The sequence below is a fragment of the Ambystoma mexicanum genome, chromosome 5q (assembly GCF_040938575.1).
Source record: "Ambystoma mexicanum isolate Mex_15411 chromosome 5q, UKY_AmexF1_1, whole genome shotgun sequence".
In the NCBI taxonomy this organism is placed as follows: domain Eukaryota; kingdom Metazoa; phylum Chordata; class Amphibia; order Caudata; family Ambystomatidae; genus Ambystoma; species Ambystoma mexicanum.
Window position 1 is genome coordinate 227325382 of NC_090933.1, and position 24276 is coordinate 227349657.

Sequence of the window (24276 nt, forward strand, 5' to 3'; positions counted from 1 at the left end):
ATCAGATTTTGAAGGACTTTGTGATGGAACATTTTGGCTAATATACTTTTCTTGGTATGCTTACTTTGTACAATATCAAGATTTATAGAAGACGTTTTATTTGTAGTGATAGTTGATTTTTTGTTAATAGTTTTTTGGGTCGTTTTACTTTGTGATAGAGGAGGCAAAGCTTTTGCACTAGAAACTTCTTCTGTTTCACAACATGACTGTATTAGCTTTTGTGTTTCAACGTTTTTTACAAATTCTGCTATAGATGGGTGTTTATGTTGGAGACTTTTCTTTTCATTTGCTCTACTTCTGCATCCCTTTCTACGGATTTGCTTTTTGGTGGGCATTCTTTAGCGTCTGTTGAAAAAAATACAGAAGGTATGGGTTGGGGTTTTCTGCAATGCATGTGTATTGTGTGCATGATTGTTTGAGTAAGATGATAAAGATGTATGTAATGATGTGTGATTGTGAATTGGGAAGTTGAACTACTAGGGATGGGTATTCTTCAATTAATGTGTTACTAAACTGGGGTTCAAATGACAGAAAAAAGTAAGCCGGTGGTGTGGAGAAGAATAAATAATATAGGTAAAGCTATACAATTAAAACAGTTGTTTGTTCTACAACATCTATATTCTAGCGGCTGAGTTGGGTAATTTGTGTGCCGAAAAATAGGAATTTGAGGGCCATTCTGACAGGAGATCACTGTTTAAGACGGGGGGGATTTTTGGTCAGAATGGTGCAGAATCTCTATTTTTAGGCACAGAAATACCATGAATGCACCGTACAGTGTGTGTGAGTTATAAATCAAATATTATGGTAACAATCTACTTACTTTTTTTAAAAAAATGAGTAGTTTGCTTCTTAGTTGTTCTTTGTAAATCAAAATCGGCTGCTTCTATTCAGGAGAATGGGCTTCACTGCAATTGTAAAAGAAAGAAATTAGTAATTTGGTTGCTATATAGCACTGTTTTCATTTTAGACATAGATTTTTTTAAATTGAAATGCTCAGCGCCTTCCTGAAAACCATTAAAACTATAGTATGACTAAGAGTAGGAAAGAAAATATCTTTAGTATGGTTTGTGGAATTCATAATCTACCAACGTATACCACTATTCTTGTAACTAAGCTTTTCCACGTAATAGTGAGTCATTGTCATCATAGCTCTCAACCATGTGTGTCGCAAAGGCGGGTGAAATCACCTGATTTTGTTTTTGGCGGGTGAGACGCCCATTGGAATGAATGGGCGTGCAGGAGGCTTGGTGGGTGAGTCAGTCCTTTACAAGGCGGGTGACACCTGTCAAAAGCGTGTGAGTTGAGAGCTATGTGTCATAGCCTGCTTTTGCACGTAACAGTGAGTGAATGTCATAGTCTGCTTGTCCTATATTAATGTATGTAAGTACTTATATAAACGAAAACAATTAAAACCAATTATGTGTTTGTACAAATATTATTGTTTGAGATTTGATCATAGAGTGTGTATGTTATTTTGTCTGATTATATGTCGTGTATATATTTTATTTCAAAAATGTTAGTTTAATAGTATTTGCATGTGTGTGTGTGTATGAAGAAATTAAACGATATAAAGGTTTGTAAAGACAGGTCATTTTAGGACAATGAAACAATTATCGTCCATTCATTTTTCAGATTATAGAAGGTAAAAGTCGGTTAGAAAATGTGTTCATGTACTGTGTAGAAAATATGCATACCTGTACTTTCTGTTCATGTATATGGATATGGACCAAGCTGGAAGTAGAAATATTGGAGATTTGTATAGTATTTCTCGTAGATTGTGGTTGTCAATGGTATGAGACTTGTACTCCGAGAGATACACCGTACATTTGTAGTGCTGCTGTATGATGATGCAGTTACATGTAGAGTTATTGGATTTGATTGGTGGATGGTCATGTGATTGCTAGCTACATCCAATGAGGGAATGGCGCAGAGAGTAAAATCGAAATGGTAGAAGGGCTGTACATGCTACGATACTTTTGCGGACAGGGCGGTAGTTCTAGGACACCGCGTATTACATCTGGGGAATTTGGGGAGGGGAGGTATCGAAATGAGATTGGGTGAAGCAAGGGATTGGTCAGTAAAGTTTAGTGAGTGTTTTGTGCTAGGAGAGGTTTTCTCAGATATTGTTTTTGCAGAGAGAAGAACAGATAGCTATGGCTGAGTGTTTCAAAACACAGATTGTATGGATTTTGGGAGACTTGTGGATTCATTGGTTGAAGGTGCATGCAGAAAGCTGTTGATTATCTATTGATCTTGGATTCCCACATGTGGAAGTGCACTGGCATGGAGTGCGTGGAATGAAGTGGTTGGACTTGCTACCTCTCTGTGCAACTTTGAAGATAGAGGAACATCCAGACATAATTGTAATTCATTGTGGAGGGAACAGTTTAGGACATGTGTCTGGAATTCTTTGCAATTTGCAATGAAAGAAGGACTTCAGAAGATAATGGACATGTTTCCAAACTCTAAAATAATTTTTTCACGCAGAGACAAGTGTGGCTTCGTTCTTTCTCATGTGGTCCACAAATGGAGAAAGCAAGGCGTAATGTTAATAAGGCTGTTTGTGCCTTCCTAAGAGATTTTGGCATGTCCTCTTTTAACAATGAAAATATTTTGTTTCGTAGTACATACATTTTTCGCAAAGATGGAGTCCATCTTACTTATTCTGGCAATCAGATTTTTCTGAGAAATGTACAAAATGCATTGCGACCTTTTTTAGAAATACAGCATTCGTTTTGAAGTACGTCTTATGTAGTTAAAATGTTTTACATTCAAACACATCCCAAAGGCTCTTTTCAGAGCCACCACTTCCTGTTAGAGAAAAATGCATTGGTTTCAATAGGGTAGCAATGCAATTATTTTTCTGTTCGCAGACCGTCCGCGGACTTTCACGAAATAGAAATGGCTATGCTTTACGTATCTTCACTTCTATTTTTTAACTGTGAAAGGCGGCTCTGAAAAGAGCCTTATTTTTATTTTTTTTATTTTTGTTATTTTGTATTTTTTTTGTTCTTTTTTATACACGACAGACTAGGAGAGGAGGGAAAGGAGGGTAAAGGGAGGGGGACACCAACCAAAGGGATAAGAAAGGGTGAGCTGAGAAAGGAAGATGTAGAGTGGGTTTTATTTGGGTAGTGAGCAGGTCTTCTGGTGCTCTGAGACGATCGTCTCAAAAGCACTCCGAAGTTGCTCCCCCCCGCAGAGTACTGTATCACAGTACACACATACAACTGTGACCCTCGAAAGGTAAGGGTCATCAGAATTCTGTATGGCCTGTGAGGCAGCTTGAGGAAGACGCTGTCCCACAGAGGTGTTCCTTGTGGTGACAGGATCAGGAACGGAGGATGAAGTAGAGGCAATCAACCTACTAAGCTTCTCGCAAGGTACAACCTTGTGAATGGCCCCAGTGTGGAATGAGCGCAGGTGTCGCTTCATGGTAGTGGTCCGAAAGCTATACGAACCATGCTTCCCGCGACTGAGTACCATTTTGCACTCATTACAGGTGACACGGTTCGCATGAGACTTCGTACCGTTTCCATGAACGGTAAAAAAACCGCCACACCCAAGTTTCACGCCCACGGCGGGTAGTAGGGATTTCCTCTACCTCATTCTCGTCATCCTCTTCTTCCTCCTCTGTATTCTCACTCCTGTTCCCCTCTTCAGGCCCTTGGGGAAATGGTGGTGGTGGAGGGGGTGGGGGTGGTGCTGAGGCAGATGTAGTACCATGTGGTAATAGTCGAGCCATGGATGTCATAGGCTTGGAGATGGAAATCTCAAAATCTGCAAAGTATGCAGCAAAATGCAGTGTGTTCTGTGGAATAGTCAGAAACACAATGAGAATGCGCTCTAGGGCGTGGCCTTATATCGGGGTGCTTGTGCGCGGGTCGCGGACATGCGTGCCGTCCGCAAGACATATCGAACATCAAAAAAGGTTCAAAAAGTCACAAAAACTATGTGGAAAGTTAGGATTAGTAGGTGGGATTTGTGGTATGGTGATTTTTTAATGAGAAATATTGTGGGTTACTTGGAAATGTACTTTTAAACTGGTCGGGGACACGAACAGTGTCCACATTTAGAGCACGAGATGAGCATGGGCGCGGTCACATGATTGTTTTGTGAGCATGTTCGCTAAGGTAGCGGTCGTCCGCAGGGCACCAAATGTACAGACATTGTTTTGCGCATGCGTGTTGATGTTCTGCGGACAGTGTTCGGGTCCTGAACTAATTAAAAGTGCATCACATGTAAAACGAACAGTTACGGACAGCCGTTTGTTCTTAGCACAGTTTAATTTATTTGCTAACAATACGGACAGACATAGCGTTTCAAGCACACCTCCATTTTCGTTTATTTACGAACAATTCAGGACACCACGAGTGTTCTTAGAACAGTTTCTGCTTGCTATCGAACACTACGAATAGGCATAGTGTTCTTAAGGACACCGCCATTTTCATTTATTTACGAACATTTCAGGAACTACGAGTGTTCTTAGAACATTTTCAACTTGCATGAGAACATTACGGACAGATGTAGTGTCCTCAGGACAGTTACATTTTCATTTCTTTACGAACATTTCCCAACAACCGCGGTGTCAGTGGACACCTAAATTGGTTTTATCACAAGGAACTGAAAGTAATTACAACACAATATAAGAAAAGTAACTTTATTTCATATATATATACAATTATGACTGGGAAGGTGGGGCAGAAACGGAAACAAAAACAGGAGAATTAGGGATTTCTAGAAAACTGGGATGAGGTGAAGAAGGGAAGGAAAGCTCATCGAAACGCTTTGGTCCATAGACAGGGTTTGGGGTTAACTGCGTGGGATAGGGTAAGGGGGGACAAGTGCAGGTTGGACAATGGTGTGCTGTTGGGGGTTTCACATAATTTTCCACAAAGTTTTTCATATCCATAAAATTTTGCATAATGTCATCCATTTTTTGATTAATCTGCTGTAGAGTGATATCCTCTGATTGTTGTTGTGTGATGCTTCGAATTTTTGTATGGTCTTTAAGAAAAAAAATGTATATGTTAAATGTATACAAAATAATATTTATTAATTGGTTTATATAGTAAAGTGTGTACCATTAGGTGGACTATTTTCTAACATTTCCTCTCGTGGGAAATGCTTCTCTAGCCAGTCGAGAGTACTACACATTTCTGTGAGAAAACAAAAAAGTAATATGTTTTTTTTTCTAATATAGAAAGTTTATAAATATATAAGTAAAAAGAAGTGCACTTACTATTTCTGGTGAGATATGTAATAAGTAGTGTATATGTCTGGTCTTGCTGTTGGTTGTGGAGCATCTGTGAGGTAATTATGGTGGAAGCCACTTTATCTTCTTTTGGTATATTCCATTTTAAAACATATTGTATTTACATGAATGGTTACTGTGTTACATATATGGGTAACATTTTTTAAGTATTACTACATATACTTTGTATGTGTGCTGCTTTGTGAATTTGTTAAATGTTCCTATGTTATGATATAACTATTACACATACCTCCCCAGAGTTTTTAGGTGGTGGTACTGTTGTCCAAACATGTCTGCGGACCGTCAAATTCAGTAGAAAGGGTTCAGTATGTTCCATATTATATGTACATAAAGTCAAAGTTATTATTGTTAAGTTGTGCTACTAAAAAACTATGAAATTCAGTAAAAAACTTTGTTAAAGGGACGTTATGGTTAAGTTGTGCTACTAAAAACCTATGAAATTCAGTGAAAAAACGTTGTTAAAGGGATGTTATGGTTCAAAGTAAAACCGAAAAACCCCTGAAATTCGGCAGTTATGGTAAGATAAGCAACCATAACTCGTGCCGCCACCGTGCACTGCTAACACTAACACCCAGGACATCAAAGATGACATCACAAATGTCATTGATGACATCACTGATGACATCACATGTGCATTTACCTTTCATGAAAAGTCTGTACAAGGGATTCTTAGTGTATGTTAATAAAAAAAGTGTCAAAGATTATTGGAATAAATATCAAGTGCTAATCATTGCATTAAGCTATGCATTGATATAAATAGCATTCTATTATTAACTTCAATCCAGTATACTAAGGTACTCATGTAGAAACATAGGCATTGTGTGCAGCATACATGATGGAGGTGCAATATTCATAAGCTTGCCATGTTGAATATTGAAATGATAACTGTTTTCATATTAGAGTTTTGCGTACAGTGAAACTTGTGATAAGTAGGTAATAAAACCCACTTACTACATAATTGCATTATTATACACAAATCACAAAGAGACAACACCACATACAAATATGAATATATACAAGGGAATTGAAGTAGGAAAAAGAAACAGCAATAGTATCAGAAAGTGTTCATAACCTAACTGATTACCTTTATGCAGAGAAATGATTGCTCTGTTTCAAAGCTGTTACTTACCCTATCTATATATATCACATGATGTGTCTGGACCCTAAGGAAAATAGTGTGAGTACAACAAATAAAAATATGAGCATATACAGGGAAAGTACAGTAATAAAAAAACATAAAAAGTATCAGAAAGTGCTGATAAATCTACTGATCATTTTAATGCACAAAAAGGATTGCTGTCTTTCAAGGTTGTGACTTCTACTATGTATATGTTTCATATGATATGACTGGACCATAAGGGAATTATTCTAAGAACATACTTGAAGGATAAGTCTACGAATATAGTAATTTACAATTTTTAGTTCCTGACTGTTACTGAAGAAAATCATGTGGCCTAAATATGTCAGGAAAGGAAAAAAAGGGAGAGACAGCCACGTGATGTCATCAGTGATGTCATCAATGACATTTGTGATGTCATCTTTGATGTCCTGGGTGTTAGTGTTAGCAATGCACGGTGGCGGCGCGAGTTGTGGTTGCTTATCTTACCATAACTGCCGAATTTCAGGGGTTTTTCGGTTTTACTTTGAACCATAACGTCCCTTTAACAACGTTTTTTCACTGAATATATATATATATATATATATATATATATATATATATATATATATATATATATATATATATATATACATATTTATATATTTGAGAAAAGAGAAGAAAAGACACTGACGGCATGAGGGTCGCACAGGATAGGCAGCGTAATACAGTCATTGGGCACTTGAAATCACTTCAGATTCTCCAAGTAATTAGGGGAATATTGATCTATGGCCAATGTACATGTTTCTTTATGCAATGCAAGCTATAGTTTTTCGTATGTTGCATATTTTCAGTAAGAATAATCACACCAGTGCAATGCCCGTATTTAGCAGAATACTTAAATGTGCTGTCCAACAATATTTTTGGTGTAACTGTGATTCCACCTCTGCTTCTTATCTTACTATACAGCATTTATTAGACAGAACATGCAGCATTGAGTGCATGTTTTTGGGGAATACATTTGATAGCTATGCTTAACTCTATCTAAAATGTACTGCAATCAAGAATAACCTAAAAACTGTATCCACATTACCCAAGTGTGGAGGCAAGTACCTGCTGAAACACAAGTACACTTTACAAATACATACTCAATGCCAACAGTTACAGACAAGGCCTTTAGTGACTTTCTCTCTGACATATAGTGTCAAATCTCTCATCAGAACAAACTACACATGTTAAGCTACTAGGATTTATTTAACAGTGATCTCTTCTTCAAAACCTACACCAATAAAGCTCAGACAGCCTAGTACCATCTCCCCCTCTTTTGCAAAAAGAAACCCCATACCAATTGAGCCTGGAAATGAGATCCATTGACCTGCCCTATCGCTGCCTCACCTGGGTTTTGGCTACGCCCTATTTGCCACAATCCTTGACTTCTCAAGGCACACTCTGAATACCATTTTATAAACAGAACCTCAGACTCACCAATGCTCTACAATGATTCCACCATATCGCCCCCACACATACAAAGGGCCTTGGCTGCCTCTCCAGGCCCTTCTCCTCTTCAAGACATGCTTCCTCAATTACAGCACCTTTCCCTACCTGACTGACACACTAGGAATGAAAGGAGACCAACACAGACCAACAAGCCACAATATCACCAGACTTGAAATCAAAATGTGTAAAAAGTAAAAAAGGAAGAAAACACATTTTTCTCAAGCTATGTACCCAGAATATGAGATATAATTCTTCATAACCTGGGACATCCCACCACGCTTACATTTGAGAAAGGATATGAACATGCATCTTTTCAAAGACTGTCACACCATCCCCAATAAGGAAATGCCATGCTCCTCTGATCCCATCCATCAACAAAAAATCCCCTTTCTTTCTTACTTAATTTTAATTATTGAATCCCGACCCCTCTGCCCTTAATTTAATTAATTAAATCCTACCCCCTGCCCTTAATTATTTAATCCCAACCCTTCGGCCCTTATTTTTAATCAATTTATCCTGACCCCCTGACTTTAATTTAATTAATTAATCCTGACACCCCTGCCGCTAATATAATGAATTAAATCCAGCCATCCCATCAATAATTTTAAATAATTAAATCCATCCGCCTGCCCTTAATTTAACTAATTAAGACTACCCCTACTATTCATTTTCATAATTTGATCCTTTGTCCCATAGCTTTATTGACTGTTACCCTTAAAAAAGGAGAAATGGGAAAAAAACTGTCACGCCTATTTCCCTTTCCAGGGACCCTCCCACAAACCTCCCCTAAACCCTAATTGGTGCAGATGGGGGTCCTCCGACCCTAACAGCAACACCAATGGAAAAAAGTTGCAAACCAGGCAAGAGGAAGACATATTTGCTTCCTGCCGCCCTACCAGCTGGAACCCAGCACCTCAGGAAAAAAAGGTAAGGGCAGACTTTTACGCCTGTACCTCTGCCAAAAACCCCATCCCTTTAAAGTTAATTTTACCCCAACCGCGTCTTTCATTTTAATCAATTTCTCCCAACTCTATGCCCTTCATTTTTATTATTTAATCCTGACCCCTCTTACTCAGACCTATATGCCCTTAATTTGATTAATTCAATTCGATCCACTGCCCTTAATTTTTATTAAATAAATCCAACTCCCTTCCCTTAATTTAAATAAGTAAATCCAACCACTCTGCCCCTAATTTTAATGAATTGAATCCACTCCTTCCCTTAATTTGATTAATTAATACTGATCCCTATACTTAACTTTAATAAATTAACCCTTATCCAATAATTTAATTAACTTTTACCCTTAAATAAAAAAAGAAAGACCCACTCCTACCTTCTGTCTCCTTCCAGAAACCCTCCCCCAAATCCCACCCACCCCTGATTGCTGCTGCTGGGGGTCACACGACCCTTACCAGCAACACCAAATGATATAAGAAGCAAACCAAGCAAGAGGAAGCAATTTTTGCTTTCTGCTGTCTCGCCAGCTGGACCCTACTACCCAGAGCAACAGGTAAGTGCAGACTTTCAGGCCTGTACCTCTTCCAAAAGCCCCCTCCCTTTAATGTTAACTTTACCCCAACCCCATTCCCTTAAAGGAATGGTTCGGTCAAAATTTTGTATTGCCCCTACGGGTCGGCCATGTGTTTTTAAGCCTAAATTGCTTGATTTTAGAAAAATTTCCTATGGACCTTACCCGAGTTTTCGTCCATTCAACGCACTCGAAAACAGGCATCAGGGAGCTGCCATTTTGTGATAATCCTATCATTTCCCCCATCGCCCTGGCTGACCTGCTTTTGCGGCACTAAATCATATCCCCCGCCCCTGAGCCTGTCATCAGCAGACGCGTACCGCCCATTTCACAACGCCAAAGCACGTCTCGTGTCAACATTCGCTGCGCTTCAGCTAATGACGTGTCGCCATGGAAATGGCAGGACGCATCTTTCCTCAATAAGTATAAACAGACCATTTCACAACACACAGCAGCAGATTTTCGATTCCATTCCTCTCTCTGTGTTATTTTGAGTATTCTGTGATTCGTTTCTGTGCTCCGGTCAGCTACCTTCGTTGCTTGTAGCCCGTGTGAACAGATACCAGTACCACCGCTATCAATTATTTTAGTTTGTTTAACACACAATGGCTACAATAATGCCCTACATGTACGAGCCCGAGTATACCGAGGAGGAACTACTGGAAAGGGAAACACGCAAAAACGATGGGTCTTCGGACGGCAGTTGGGAGGACGATTCAACAGCTGAAGAGCCCGGACCTAGTGGCATGGACGGTGTTTCCACCTGGTGCACATGCAATCGGTGCGAGCTAATGCCAACCAAGGACGAGAACTGCTGCTGCTGTGAAAACCCAGGATGCGTGGCCTACATTTCGGAAGGCGAGCCACGACCGCAATGCATCACCGAGCTGCCAGACTTCAGGGCAGCCTGCCTCACATGGTCCGTGTTGAGGATAATGATTGTGCTTAGGCACGAACTACGCGCAACTGTTCGTCCTCGTAATCCGAGTAACGAGTAAGTATACTCTGCTTGTCATGCCACTCCTATTTCATGGTCTTCTGCTATATCCAAAATTACATATACATATCATTGTAACGCACGAAAGTCTTTCAATAGTGTGCAGTGTCTAGATAGCATTTGTCCGAGCAGAATGCCATTAGTTACAAGAATTGTCATTGACAACAAACGTTTATTAAACTTATCTTGGTCATTTAAAAACAGTTTGTTTCATTCCTTTTCACAGGTGGTACAGGCTGGTGGCCTATCGTTCCTTTACTTGGTGGCTTCACGGGAGGCTTGGACACCGCGTTCGAAGAGTGAGACCCGCCTGTGCCGTTCGTGCCATGAGAGAAACGTTCCGGAGTGACAGCGTTCAGTACAGGGGATTTCTCTCGCTGTGCTGCAACCTGAACTGTACAATTTGTAAAGTTTTGTATTTTTGTGTCATCAAAATAAGATACAAAATAAAACACCATACATATTTTATCAACGGTTGTTTTGATTTTTTAATTGAATCAAGTGTGTCTCCATTCAAGGATGGACGTCAGACATCTGTACTCCGAATGGGTGAAGGTCAGGTCGCTGTGAAGCAGGGTGGTTACTATCTAAACTAACATAATATATTATCAATAATGCATGCACTAAATAACACTTGTTCAAAGTCTTTCAGTTGGTTATGTCTCTATAAAAGTCACACATATATCTATACTATCAATTAACATTGGATTATGCAGACCTTAGGTCAAGGGTCTTGACCACTATAATACACTGTTTGAAGTGTGGGTCTGTGCTCACAAGAATCTCCGGTATGTGGCATTTGTAATTGATAGGCAACAATATACTGCAGTAGGGGTCTAATGTTAGTTGGGGATCTGCTAGGTGGGCATCATGGTGTGGTCAGTGGTCTGGCACATGAAGAGAAGACCTTGCAGGGACACAGGGTCAGAATGGCAGTAAGTTTCCACTGGCGAGGGTGCGTAGGCAAGGACACGTTTGTGGAGATGAACGAGCCATATGCTTGGTTCAGGCCGGTTCACATGCAGGACGTGATCTCAGAGAGTGATGTGTTACATTTACTAGCTGTTGCAAATACCTCTGGAGTTTTCCAGTCAGAGTGTGAACGAGGGTGTGGGCCATGTGCTCTGCGCGCTGTAGTATCGCAGTGAGGCCCGGACACCAAGATGGAGTGGAAAGGGGGTACAAAAATGGATGCCCCGTGTCCTGCTCAGTGTTCCCATCTACGCGAATGTCATCCAAAGTTAACATCACATAAGGGCAAGGGGCGAACCCACTACTGGAGGCACTTGGTACGAGTTTCTACTGAGAAGTAAAGGATGAGAGGGGCCTGATGGCCCCTCGCTCCCACACACTTGCCTGCACGCCAAAAGGCGGTTCGCACCCGGGGATGAGCGCTGGCATGGGGGGCTGTCACGGGCGCAAACGGCCAAGGTGCCAAACAGCATGTACACTTCAAAAGGTATGCCACGCCCAGGGGCCATCGCTCACATGGCCTCCTCAGACCCCGTGTCTCCAGGCAGGCCTCCCCCGAGGCAGGCCGCCCCCCTGCAATCCACATAAGTGTGTCTCCATTCAGCAGTCTTCCTGTGCCTTATCTGCATGCCCTAGGCCCATCCATCCCACCCCCTCTATCAAAGGCGGTTCACACCCGGGGATGAGTGCTGGCATGGAGGGCTGTCACGGGCGCAAACGGCCAAAGTGCCAAACAGCATGTACACTTCAAAAGGTATGCCATGCCCAGGGGCCATCGCTCACATGGCCTCCTCAGAACCCGTGTCTCCAGGCAGGCCTCCGCCGAGGCAGGCCGCCCCCCTGCAATAAACATAATACCATGACATACACACGTCATTCATTCACAAACACACCCCTGTTTCTAATACTTTATAAACCACTTGATATGTCTCATGAGAACATATTTGTGCTTTGCAAGTCAACTCCTGAACCTTCTACCTGAGAAGCACTGAGATCTATGCTAATCTGCTTGTCGCCGTGCTAGCTGTGACCGCTTCGAGCAAACTCGTCAGTGTGCTACCTGTGGCCATCTACCTGTTCTCCTGCAACATACTGCTCGGCCTGCTAAATCCAACTGTTTGTTAGTCAAGGTAAGGCCATATATCCTAGTCATAGTTCGGTCATTTTTACATTTCAATCTATTTGCTATTACAGTACCCAATAGAGCTGTGTTCATTGGTCTCATTGCTACTGACTTGAGTTTCAATTGTTATGCTATCAATAGATCTATTTATTTTCATCTGTGTCAATTGTCATCAAATGGCATCCTTCGGGGGTCCAGTCTATAATGTAAGCATGTTTCCTTTTCGTGCAAGACAGAACATCCAAGGGACAAGTCACATGTTCAGAGTTTAGTCACATAATTTAAAAAATGTCTGTAACTTATGCAAATACTAAGCCGCACATGATGAACTGGCATGGTTCCGGCGACCAAAACAAACCTTGCATTGAGCATGGTATGGTTCATTTACTTTTTTGACATTTTTATTCATCAAGGTTTTATAATAATCTTGATATTTAATTTTCAGAATTTTCATCAATGCCTGCTTGTTCGATTAGCGGTTGCCCTTCGAAGACCCATGCTAAATGTGAAGGCAATATAATGCATGTTTTCCCGAAAACTGTTGATCGAATAAGAGAATGGATCAGACATTGTGGATATCCACTGGATGAGCTGGAAAGTAGAGTCCAACAAGTCTTTGAGGACAAGAGGGATGATCGATACCGCATCTGCAGCCGGCACTTTCCCTTGAACATGTACACCACATCTTGGGTAACAAAGAAGAATAAACGGCGATCGACACGCAAATTGCTCGCAAACTCTATTCCCACTCTATTCGTCCACAATCCACCACTGGTGAGTCAAGTGTCCGTTTTTTTGCTTTAGGCATGCGGTAGTGTGTACGTAGCCGAATGGATTCATTGATATTTTAGGTGTTGTTTCCAATTTCTAATACTTTTGACATTGATATAAGTGTATAGCTTTTTGAATAATGACATTTATCAATATATTATTTTTAGATTTCATAACACACAAACAAAATCTATATATGGGCGCAGGCAACTGTGCTATATTGCACATTACTCAAGTATTCTGTCTCCTTACATGGCAATTTTAAATATTGGCATTTCATTATCAAACAATAATTTACCTTTACAACTTCTTGACTATCCCTTGAATCTGAAGTGCTCGCAGTTATCAACCACTTCTAGTGCGTATCAGGTAATCATAGTTGGCTATTCCGCTACAGACTTGTTTTATGCATGTCAAGTAATAGTTTGTATGTATCGTGTGATTATTTTACCAATTGTTTGGTTAGTGCTTTCCAATTGATATACACCTTAGTTGTCGTCCCCTGGTGTTTGTTTTCAGTTATAATTAGTGTTATCCATACTAATGCAAGTACTGTCTTTCAGGGAGATGCTGAAGCGTCCACCACATTGACAACAGCCCTAGATGTTCTTCAACAGCACGAGGTATGGATACTGACAGCTCCATCGACCGTGATCGTCAGGACTGGAACACTTGCCGTTTGATTGTTCTACACCATGTTTCATTCTTGGTTAGCCATTGCTATGTACCTGTGCGGTCGACCCCAAGCGTGTGTTGTGTTTTCAATATTGTAATCCTTACTAATGCAAATACTATGTTTCAGGCAGTTGTTGAATTGTCAACCCACGCAGTTGATGCAGAGCCTGACATTCAAGTAATTCCGGTGGAAGCGGGATCATGCGGATACGAATCGGCGCAACAGCTTTCGGAAGTGCGCACCACATTGACAACAGCCTTAGATATTCTTCAGAAGCACGAGGTATGGATACTGACAGCTCCATCGAGCGTGATCATATAACGTGATTCCATTTGCTATACTTTCTTCCCTATTAACCCAAGTACTGTGTTTCAGGGAGACGATGGAGCTTCCACTACAATCACAAGATCCCATTTAGATGATGCAGATGTAAAGAAATCAGAGAAATAAGTCGATTACATCTGATCATATTTAAATATTCCTTGATTCTTTTAGACAATGCAACATTTGTGGTTATCTCTTTAGATGTTACGCTGTCGACTGGTTAAATTGCACCAGTCTGCTGGAAGGACCTTTGTGAATATCTCACTAATTTGCTTTAAGTAAATGTTCAAAATTTTCCAAGAATTCTTCAAAAATAATAATAAGTTCAATTAGTTGTAACCAAAAAATCTTTTATTTAGAAATCTGCATTTGTCTGAGGGTGCCCGGCTGCTTCTACATCTGTTTACTACAGATTATCAAGAACAGAAGCAAGCTGCACAAAGGGCATATAACAAAATATAAACAAGCATGTTTGAGTGAAGCAGAGTTGGATAATTCTCCAATAAGGAATTGAATACAAACAGGCCTAAGATTAGAAGCATCGTTTAATACAGTCCCTGAAGAAGGTCTAGCACAGACCGAAATGCATTGGACAATATAATGCTTGATAAAGGCCTCAGACAAATGCAGATTTCTAAATAAAAGATTTTTTGGTTACAACTAATTGAACTTATTATTATTTTTGAAGAATTCTTGGAAAGTTTTGAACATTTACTTAAAGCAAATTAGTGAGATATTCACAAAGGTCCTTCCAGCAGACTGGTGCAATTTAACCAGTCGACAGCGTAACATTATTTCATACCTCCCTTTGCAACGGGGAGGAATCTGGCGACAGGACCAAATACTTTACTAAGTTTAAATTACTGAATTAACTTACAACGTAGTGCCCACTCTATTCTTTCTTTGGACAATTATCTCTTTAGATGTACCTGTGCCGTCGACCCCAAGTGTGTGTTATGTTTACAATATTGAAAACCATACTAACGCAAGTACAGTGTTTCAGGGAGTTGCTGATGCCTCCTCTTCAATACAATAATTCATGGGAGTCCATGCAGAGCTAGAGGTATGGATACTGACAGCTCCATCGAACTAGGTCATCAGACATAGGACTCTACTTGCCGTCTTGGCCCATAACGAGAATCTCGGCCGTGAACAATCTAGGACTACGGGTAATGTAAGGAAGCCTCGCTACACTAAGGCCTTTTAAAAAAAAAGTAAGCAATGGGTGATCAAACCAGTCTATGAGGAAATGGAGTTCGACTTTGTCAAAAGCCTTATTGTTGCTGTATTAGAAAAACACAGATATGGAATTTTGAACGTTTCTGTGCAGAGCACTGATCCATTGCCACCCAACATTGCCACTGTGCCATGTCCACCCAAAGGAGAGCTGGTTGCGAAGTACAAATCCCGGTTTAAATAATTGTAATACGATTGTCTTTTTGTAAATAAATGTTATTGTACAGTGTGCATACAAAGTACGCTAACCCTAACCCCTACCTTCACCATCCTGGGTGCCGAACAACCTGGGTGTCATCTTTGAATTCTCTCTCTATTCACCTCATATTGCTGACCTTGTCTATATGTGTATGTATATATTTTTGTTGATGTAACTAATTTTCGCAATCTCTTCTAAATGCTGGGCACTGTTAACCGAGGGAAGGCTTGCGTATTGCAAATAATAAAACAAACAAACAATAAATCTCACTTTCAACTCAACTCCTCGGGTACTTTATACTTTCCCTGACCTTCCCCATAAAATTAAAAGTCTCAATAGTTATGGTTCTTTGGGGCTTCAAAGCTCGCAGACAACGAGGACAAAATTGGGGGCCTTAGAACGCGCCAAGCGAGCCGTTGCAGATGGGAGAGAACCCAGTTCGCATTTGCACATTGAGGCGCACTACATAGATGGATTCGAAACTTCAAGTTCTCACAGATGGATTTACTACGGGATGTTGCAAAGAAAGAATGTATGCTCATTTCTAGTGAAGGTCAGCGGCTTTGATTTTCAGCTTGCGCCATGAAGAGGCCCACAACTCGCACTGGCAGTATAAGGTTCTATTGTTTTTTGACCTTGAGAGACAGGGATCATGCCGAAAGAACTGCATTTGAAGGGGGGGTGGGGGGTGCAATAACATAAGAGACGAGTTTCATGTTAGTTCAGTCTGCGAAAAATTGTTGTCAAGAGCACAGTGGGATTTACGGACTGCATTACGCAGAGACACAATGGAAATTGCAAATATAATGTAAGTAACTCTTTAGACGCTTTCATACCGGAATAAAGAATTAATGAATGGATGCATGAATAAATGAATGAATGAAGAGCTTTGAAAACGTTTGTGGGATCGTCCTTGTAGCGGGCACATGGGCATGCAGGTCCACATTCCACATGCATGTAGACAAAAAGTAATTTCTCATTGTGTACTAACTTCGATTTATTTTGTTAGTTTTCGCATTGATTTTAGAGCCGAACATACTCCATTGCACTATCCTTGAATGCAAATAGTTTCAGCTCGGCCGTAATAAATAAAATGAATAATATTAATAAAGATCGGCTGGCGAGACTAATTATACATTTTATGTTTTCAAAACAGGTATATACTTCCATTTTGCCACTGCCACCTGTTTCAGACCCCGGCAGATGGTTTCTTCAACCGCCAGCTGCAGCTTAATGTAAACAACTGCACCATTCTGATGATTTTATGGGACGATCGCCAAAGGCCCATATGCCCTTACGCGGTACTAGCGGCTAGAAGCAATATATCAACCTTTACGCTGGCCTAGTGCCTACTTGATGGAACAGCCTTGCGATTCAACGTGCGACAAAAGTGCTTCTTTGAATGAAAACCAACACCCTTTGTACCATAAAGGAGCAGCGCGTGACTCACGATAAACTTTTATGGATTTGCGGATAGAGATAAAAGGAAATAAATGACTTTTGGAGTTCACATGGCAATTGCTGAATATTCTCTAAACATTTAGGGGCCGATTCATGGAACAAACGTGCGCCGAAAATCTTTGCGTAAGCAGGCGCAAGCAGGCGCAGGTGCAAAAAAACAGGCGCACGCGCTATATAAGTGCAAAATAACATAACATAACATAACATTGCAGGGAAGCAGACCGCCACGTTCGCTGGACATGTGCCGACTTCGGTTCTAGGCTTCTGGCTTCACAATAGGCACAGACTGCATCTCCCATGCTCCTGGCAGCCCTTACAGATCCAGCTGCTTCTGGGTCTTGATGTGAACAGCATCTCTCTCTACCCCTCTCTCTCTCTCTCTCTCTCTCTCTTTCTCTCTCTCCTCATCAGTTTCCTCATCAGTTTGGCAGCTCAAGCTGACAGTGCAGCTCTTTCTGTTTTTGGTTTGGTGTACAGACCCATGGGATACCCTTATGGCACTCACGGGTGGGGGTGCAACCGGTGTCCCTAGTGTATGTTTTTGGCACCTGTGTGTGGCCCACAGAGCAGGGTATGGGCTGGTGGCAGCTCCATGCTGAATTTGACAGGTGCTCTGAGTATCCTCCATATTGGGATATCCAAGCCCTGCCATTGGAATCAGTTGATTCCTGATAGGAAACAAGATGGCCCCTGTGACCTCTTGCTTTCTATTGCTTTCTATTGCCTGTTACCTTGTTTTCCCAAAGTCCTTGGAAGCCCTGACTCTGTCCCTTTCCCCTGACTGGCTGTTGGGTAGAAGTTCCATATATGGCGTTGTTGCGAAGTCCAGGACAGACTGGCTGGAGCCTTCCCAGTGACTGTATTTTGTGGGTTCACCCTGTGGGTGGGACCTGGGTGAATGGAGTGTGTGACCAATATGCACTTCTTGTTGTGGATGTCTGGATTCTGGTGTATTACACAAGTGCGATTAATGGAAGTCCCTGCGCGTGTTTACCTCTGGATGTGCGCAAAACCCGTGCATGCCGCACAAGTCACTGCAACATCCCGAAAGGCGTGCGCGACGCGCACAGTGAAAGCGCACAACCTCGGCGCATACACCAGAAAGTGGGCGGGACACGGGGCGTAATGCGTGGAATGGGGAACAACGCGCGAAAATAAGGGCGTAACTGGGATGTACTGCAGGGAAGCAGACGGAACGCCCACACGCACTCGAACCACACGTATTCATGGAATCGAATAGGGCAAAGCCACGCACAGCCAAAGACACGGACAAGCTGAAACACGTCCGCCACACGAAGGCAGGCGGTAGAGTCCCAGCGCATCACAAAAGTGGCAACATACAGCAATTGGGCCTGTGCGAGCGGGGCACGTGTATTGCGGGGGTGCGCGGGAAGTAACGCACGCGATCGAGCAGGGTACGTGTATTTCGGGGGTGCGCGGGAAGTTACACACGCAATCGAGCGGGGTACGTGTATTTCGGGGGTGCGCGGGAAGTTACACACGCGATCAAGCGGGGTACGTGTATTTCGGGGGTGCGCGGCAAGTTACACACGCGATTGAGCGGGGTACGTGTACATCGGGGGTGTGCGGGAAGTTACACACGCGATTGAGCGGGGTACGTGTATTTCGGGGGTTTGCGGGAAGTTACACACGCGATCTCATCAGGGTACGTGTATTTCTGGGTGCGGGGGAAGTATCACACGCAACATCAGCAGGGTACGTGTATTCCAGGGGTGCGCGGGAAGTTCCACACGCAATTCCATCATGGTACGTGTATTACAGGGGTGCGCGGGAAGTTCCACACGCAACCTCATCAGGGTACGTGTATTACAGGGGTGCGCGGGGAGCACCACACGTGAATTGCACGTGTGGGTCCTCCCAGGTGTTCCCTCTACACCCTCCACGGCCCCTGCAGGTGGCTCACACCACAGGGGCCTACCCTGCACATGTCCTGCAGGCACCCCATCCACCATGGCCATGCCCCCCAGCCAACCCACATGTCAACTTGCACTACTGCCCACCAATGCATGTCCCCCTGCACCCACAGCCACCAGGGGCACCCTCCACCAGGCCCCAACCCATGTCTCCCACCACCCCCAGCAGTGCAGGGGCACCCTCCACCAGGCCCCCACCCATGTCTCCCACCACCCCACCCCCCAGCAGTGCAGGGGCACCCTCCACCAGGCCCCCACCCATGTCTCCCACCACCCCCACCCCCCAGCAGTGCAGGGGCAGCCTCCACCAGGCCCCCACCCATGTCTCCCACCACCCCCACCCCCCAGCCACCAGGGGCAGCCTCCACCAGGCCCCCACCCATGTCTCCCACCACCCCCACCCCCCCAGCACTGTGGGGCACCTGCCAGCAGGCCCCCACCCATGTCCAACTCATGTTCCCCACCACCCCCACCCCCCAGCACTGTGGGGCACCTGCCAGCAGGCCCCCACCCATGTCCAACTCATGTTCCCCACCACCCCCACCCCCAGCACTGTGGGGCACCTGGGGGGTGGGGGTGGTGGGAGACATGGGTGGGGGCCTGGTGGAGGGTGCCCCTGCACTGCTGGGGGGTGGTGGTGGTGGGAGACATGGGTGGGGGCCTGGTGGAGGGGGCCCCTGGTGGCTAGGGGTGCAGGGGGACATGTGTTGGTGGGCAGTAGTGCAAGTTGACATGTGGATTGGCTGGGGGTCATGGCCATGGTGGATGGTGAGCCTGCAGGACATGTGCAGGGTAGGCCCCTGTGGTGTGAGCCACCTGCAGGGGCAGTGGAGGGTGTAGAGGGAACACCTGGGAGGACCCACATGTGCAATTCACGTGTGGTGCTCTCCGCGCACCCCTGTAATACACGTACCCTGATGGAATCGCGTGGACAACGCCGACTACTCAAACCCAGGTGAGGGCCTTCTTAGGCCTCACTGGGTATTACAGGAATTTCATAGAGAACTATGGGACCATAGCTTCTCCATTGAATGTCATCTCCTCGCCCAAATTTCCTAAAAAGGTTAAATGGAACGAGGAGTGCAATCAGGCTTTTGAAAACCTGAAAAAGGCTCTTTGCCAAGCCCCAGTACTCAGAGCTCCTGATTACCGCCAACACTTCATTGTGCAGACAGATGCTTCAAATGTAGGAATAGGTGCCGTACTCAGTCAACTGGATGGGAAAGGTAGGGAGCACCCCTTTTGCTTAATCAGCCTACTTTTGTCATTCAGACTGACCACCAACCCTTGAGATGGTTAATGCAAATAAAAGGGGAAAACCCAAAACTATTGAGATGGTCGGTCTGCCTGCAAGGGTTTGATTTCACCATTGAGCACAGGTCAGGATGTCACCACCAAAATGCTGATGGTCTCTCTAGGATGTATGTCATCGACTAGAGGTATGAGATTCCTCCAGGAGTGGATTAAATCCTCCTGTCCCTTAGTCTGGGGGGGGGTGTGAGTGTTAGGGAGAATTCTCTGTTTAGGCTGAATTTCCTAACCTAGTGAGTCCCCCAGCAGCTTTGCTGGATTTCTGGAGTTTGTTTTTTTCCATCCTGCCAAGAGTGAGACTCTTTTCTCCCACTCTTGCACATGTATGTGTGTAATTCCTTTGAAATGTCAATGTGTTCGATGGGCTATGGGGTCTTTTACTCCATAGGGTCTCATATGTTTTTCTATGTGTGTTACACCGCACCCTATGGGATTCGTCCCATTGTTTGAGATTGATACTTTTTCTCGTTAATCTCTAACGTACCACCGATCTACTTATCTTAAATAGGTTTATCGGATGGGATTTTCTGCCAGAACTCGGTTTGTAAAATGGCGTCTGTGTTCGTCTCTGTGACTCCTAAACCAAAGGTTGAGCCCTTTGTTCCACTTTTGGCAGGCCTCTGGACAGAGACCCTCCAAAGTGGTGCCATTCTTTCTGGGTTACCACAGGGGTGTGGGAGGGGGTTTAAGCACCCTGGACCGAGTTGCCTTGCCAACTCCGGTCGCACTCTGGAGTGATTGGCCCAAGTGGTGAGCCTTCCCGCTCACCACTTAGCATGTGTTGATTGACAGCTAGGCTGAATGAATGGGGGTTTTCTTCATAAAAGCAGGGCTTTTGGGACTGGATCTTCAGAAGTTGCCACAGGACCTAAGAATCCAACGAGGGTAACGCTGAGCCGACCTGCAACGACGACACCTCCGGTGGAGCCCTGCTGAGCCGACTCACCACTTCCCGACGACAGAGGAGATCTCCCTGCCGGAGAGTCTCTTCCCCTGACTGGTGGGAACAACCAGTCCCCTTTGCTTTTTATTCGCCTCAGGACGCAGTGGTCGAATTGCCCGTGCAGAGCACCTCGGCAACCGGATAGCCACTACCCCTGTACCGCGACCAAAAGGTGGTGCCTTGTGACGGAGCACTCCGCGGCCGGTCTCTTCCCTGGTGGTGCACCGGACTTCACTTTTCTTCGACGACAAGATCATCTCTAATCTTGGCAAAGACCCGACGTGCATCCACCACCAGGAACTACTGCCCCCGCCGGAGCTGCCCTCCACAACAAGGTACCGTGTCCACCGGGCTTCCCTTTCGATCGGTTCGAGTGAGGTGTCTTAATCCTCTCCGTTCCGTTGGGTCGCCTCCAAGCTTTTCTCATTCATTGTTCTGAACTGGTTCAATCTGCCGATAACAATTTGCTACAAAGACTTGAATGCATCTCCGCTAGAGACTTTTGGGACATGGTGCCTTGCCTCTCTCCGAGTGGGCCTGGCCTCTGAACTTTATGACCTATTGTGATTCTTGCCTTCTTGCCTTGCATTTTATCCGCGTAGGATTGAACTGTGTTGATTTCATAACCTGCCTATCTTTTTCTCTCCCGTCGTAACTAATATTTGCGTGTCATCTAGGTTGAGGTATACACCTCTGTCTGAAAATAAGTGGTACCAGTAGAGCCTAGAGTTGTCGAAGTATTTCTAGGGGGATTGATCGTTTTCTGCTTTGTAGAGTAATTGTGATTGATTTGTTTGCCGTGAATTTGCTCTAGTGTTTTTCGTAGATGTTTTGTTATAAATAAATACCTTAATATCTTTACACTAAGCCTCGTTGTATGTTTGCTTGTCTTGCTGTGAAGGATTGCCCTATTTTGTATACTCCACATACTGCTCAACTTTTCTTGAGAGAGGTCTGACTGCTCAGCCACAGCTACCAAATGAATCTGTCTGGTGCAGACTGCTACCAAGTGGGTTCACCGCCAAACGCCTCTAGTCCTAAATCTTTTGCAGTGGTCCCAGAGGGAACTGCACAGGTTTCTGCCTAACACTGTGTACAGCGGTGGGATTTGTATCGAGTATACAGTTTAGAGTGCTTTTCGACACTGTAGGATAACTAACCACAAAACTTTGCACAAAAAGCAACTTTCAAAAAACATGTCTACGATGGAAACTTACAGTCAAGAGTCCTTGTCAGGTGAAAATACTGAGAGTTTGCGAGCTCTCTGTAGGCAAGCGAATCTTTCTGTAAGCGGCAAGAAGTTAGAACTAATCGAGAGATTGCTGGCGAACCAAAGTCTGGGTAATGGTTCAGAGGAACCAATCTCCCCAGCGACTGTAGATAACAGTGATGGTGTTGATCTGAATCGTAATTCTGATGATAGCGATGAAGAGGCTGACGAGGACGGCAAGGCTAACGAAACTGTCTCCCCTGCTCCTCTACCCGCCTTACCAGCTGTGCCTACGGGGCCCATACCAGGTCCCACAAGTAACCCTGCTTATTTTGAACTTGAAAAAATGAAGCTCGAAATAAAATACAAACGGTTCTTGGCTCAATCTGAACGAAACCAAGAGCTCGAGTTCAGACGGATGAATGCCCAGGCTGAGCAAAAGCAAGCTGAGTTAAGACTCAGAGAAATAGAACTTAATCAAGAGTTAGAAATGAAAATGTTGTCTATGGAAAATGCTTTTCTCTCCTCTGGTTCCTCTAGCAGCTCCAGTCCCAAAAGACCCCGGATGCCGAAGGAATTAGTGGTTATGTATGGATCGAGATTGGATGTGTTGGATTGGTTGAAACTGTTTGAATACAATCATGGGCTCCAGGACATCACCGGGAATGCTTTGCTTCCCTGGTTGTTCTCTAGGCTCCCTCCTGTTGCGACTGATGTGGTAATGGAGTTGGGGGAGGCGGATGAGACGGATTACGAAAGTGTGAAACTAGCTTTAATAGCTAGATTCGGGAAGACCCCTTCCCAGTATCTTAAGAGGTTTAGAACCCTCAAAAAGCATGATGGTACCCCTTGGGCTATCTGGGTGAGTGAAGGGTTGAAAAACTTACAGGGATGGATTAAGGGTTACAAAGTGAACACTTATGAGGGTATGAGAAATCTTTTTATGTTGGAGTCTATTTATGATGCCTGTTCTCCTGAGCTCAGACAGCACTTGGCTGATTCGAAGGAATTGAATTCCAGGGAGCTAGCTAAGGCTGCTGACTTGTGGGTTGTCAACAGGGCTACTCAAAAGGATTCTGGGACAACTCAGAAAAAGGATGAGGGAAAACAGCCTAAAAAAGACTCAAAAGAGAATTCTAATATCTCCCATTCCAAAGAGGGCCCCAAACAAAACCAGAAGGGTAAGCCACCAGGAAAACCACAGCAGAATAGTGTGCCTTCTGGTGCCAAACCGGAAGGAGGTCAGAACAAGCCACCATTCCAGAAAGCATTTGGTAAATGCTTTGTTTGTGGCGCGACTGACCACGTGAAAGGAGATCCCAGGTGTAAGGGTAAACCTTCAGGGGTCTAGCTTGTCTCCTTAGCCTTCGCTCCAGAGGAGGAAGTCCAAATGGCAAGTGGGAACTTTCTACTGCTAGCTGACGAACCCATTGGAGTCTCAGCCAGCGTTTCTTTAGTATCTCTGGGGTTGTGGGAACAACAGAATTTAGATGTCTATAATTCTATCCCCGATAATACTAAAGAGTATTATAAGGACAGTGTCCAGGTGAATGGTCAGGAGACTCCTGCCGTTAGGGACACTGGGGCCAGCATAACTGTGGTGGATAAATCGTTTTTTCAGGCTCAGGATGTTGCTAAGGCACCCAAACGCCTCACCAAGTTAGCTGGAGGGCCTGTGCAGATGCTTCCCCAATTACCAGTTCTCATCCAGTGTAACGACATG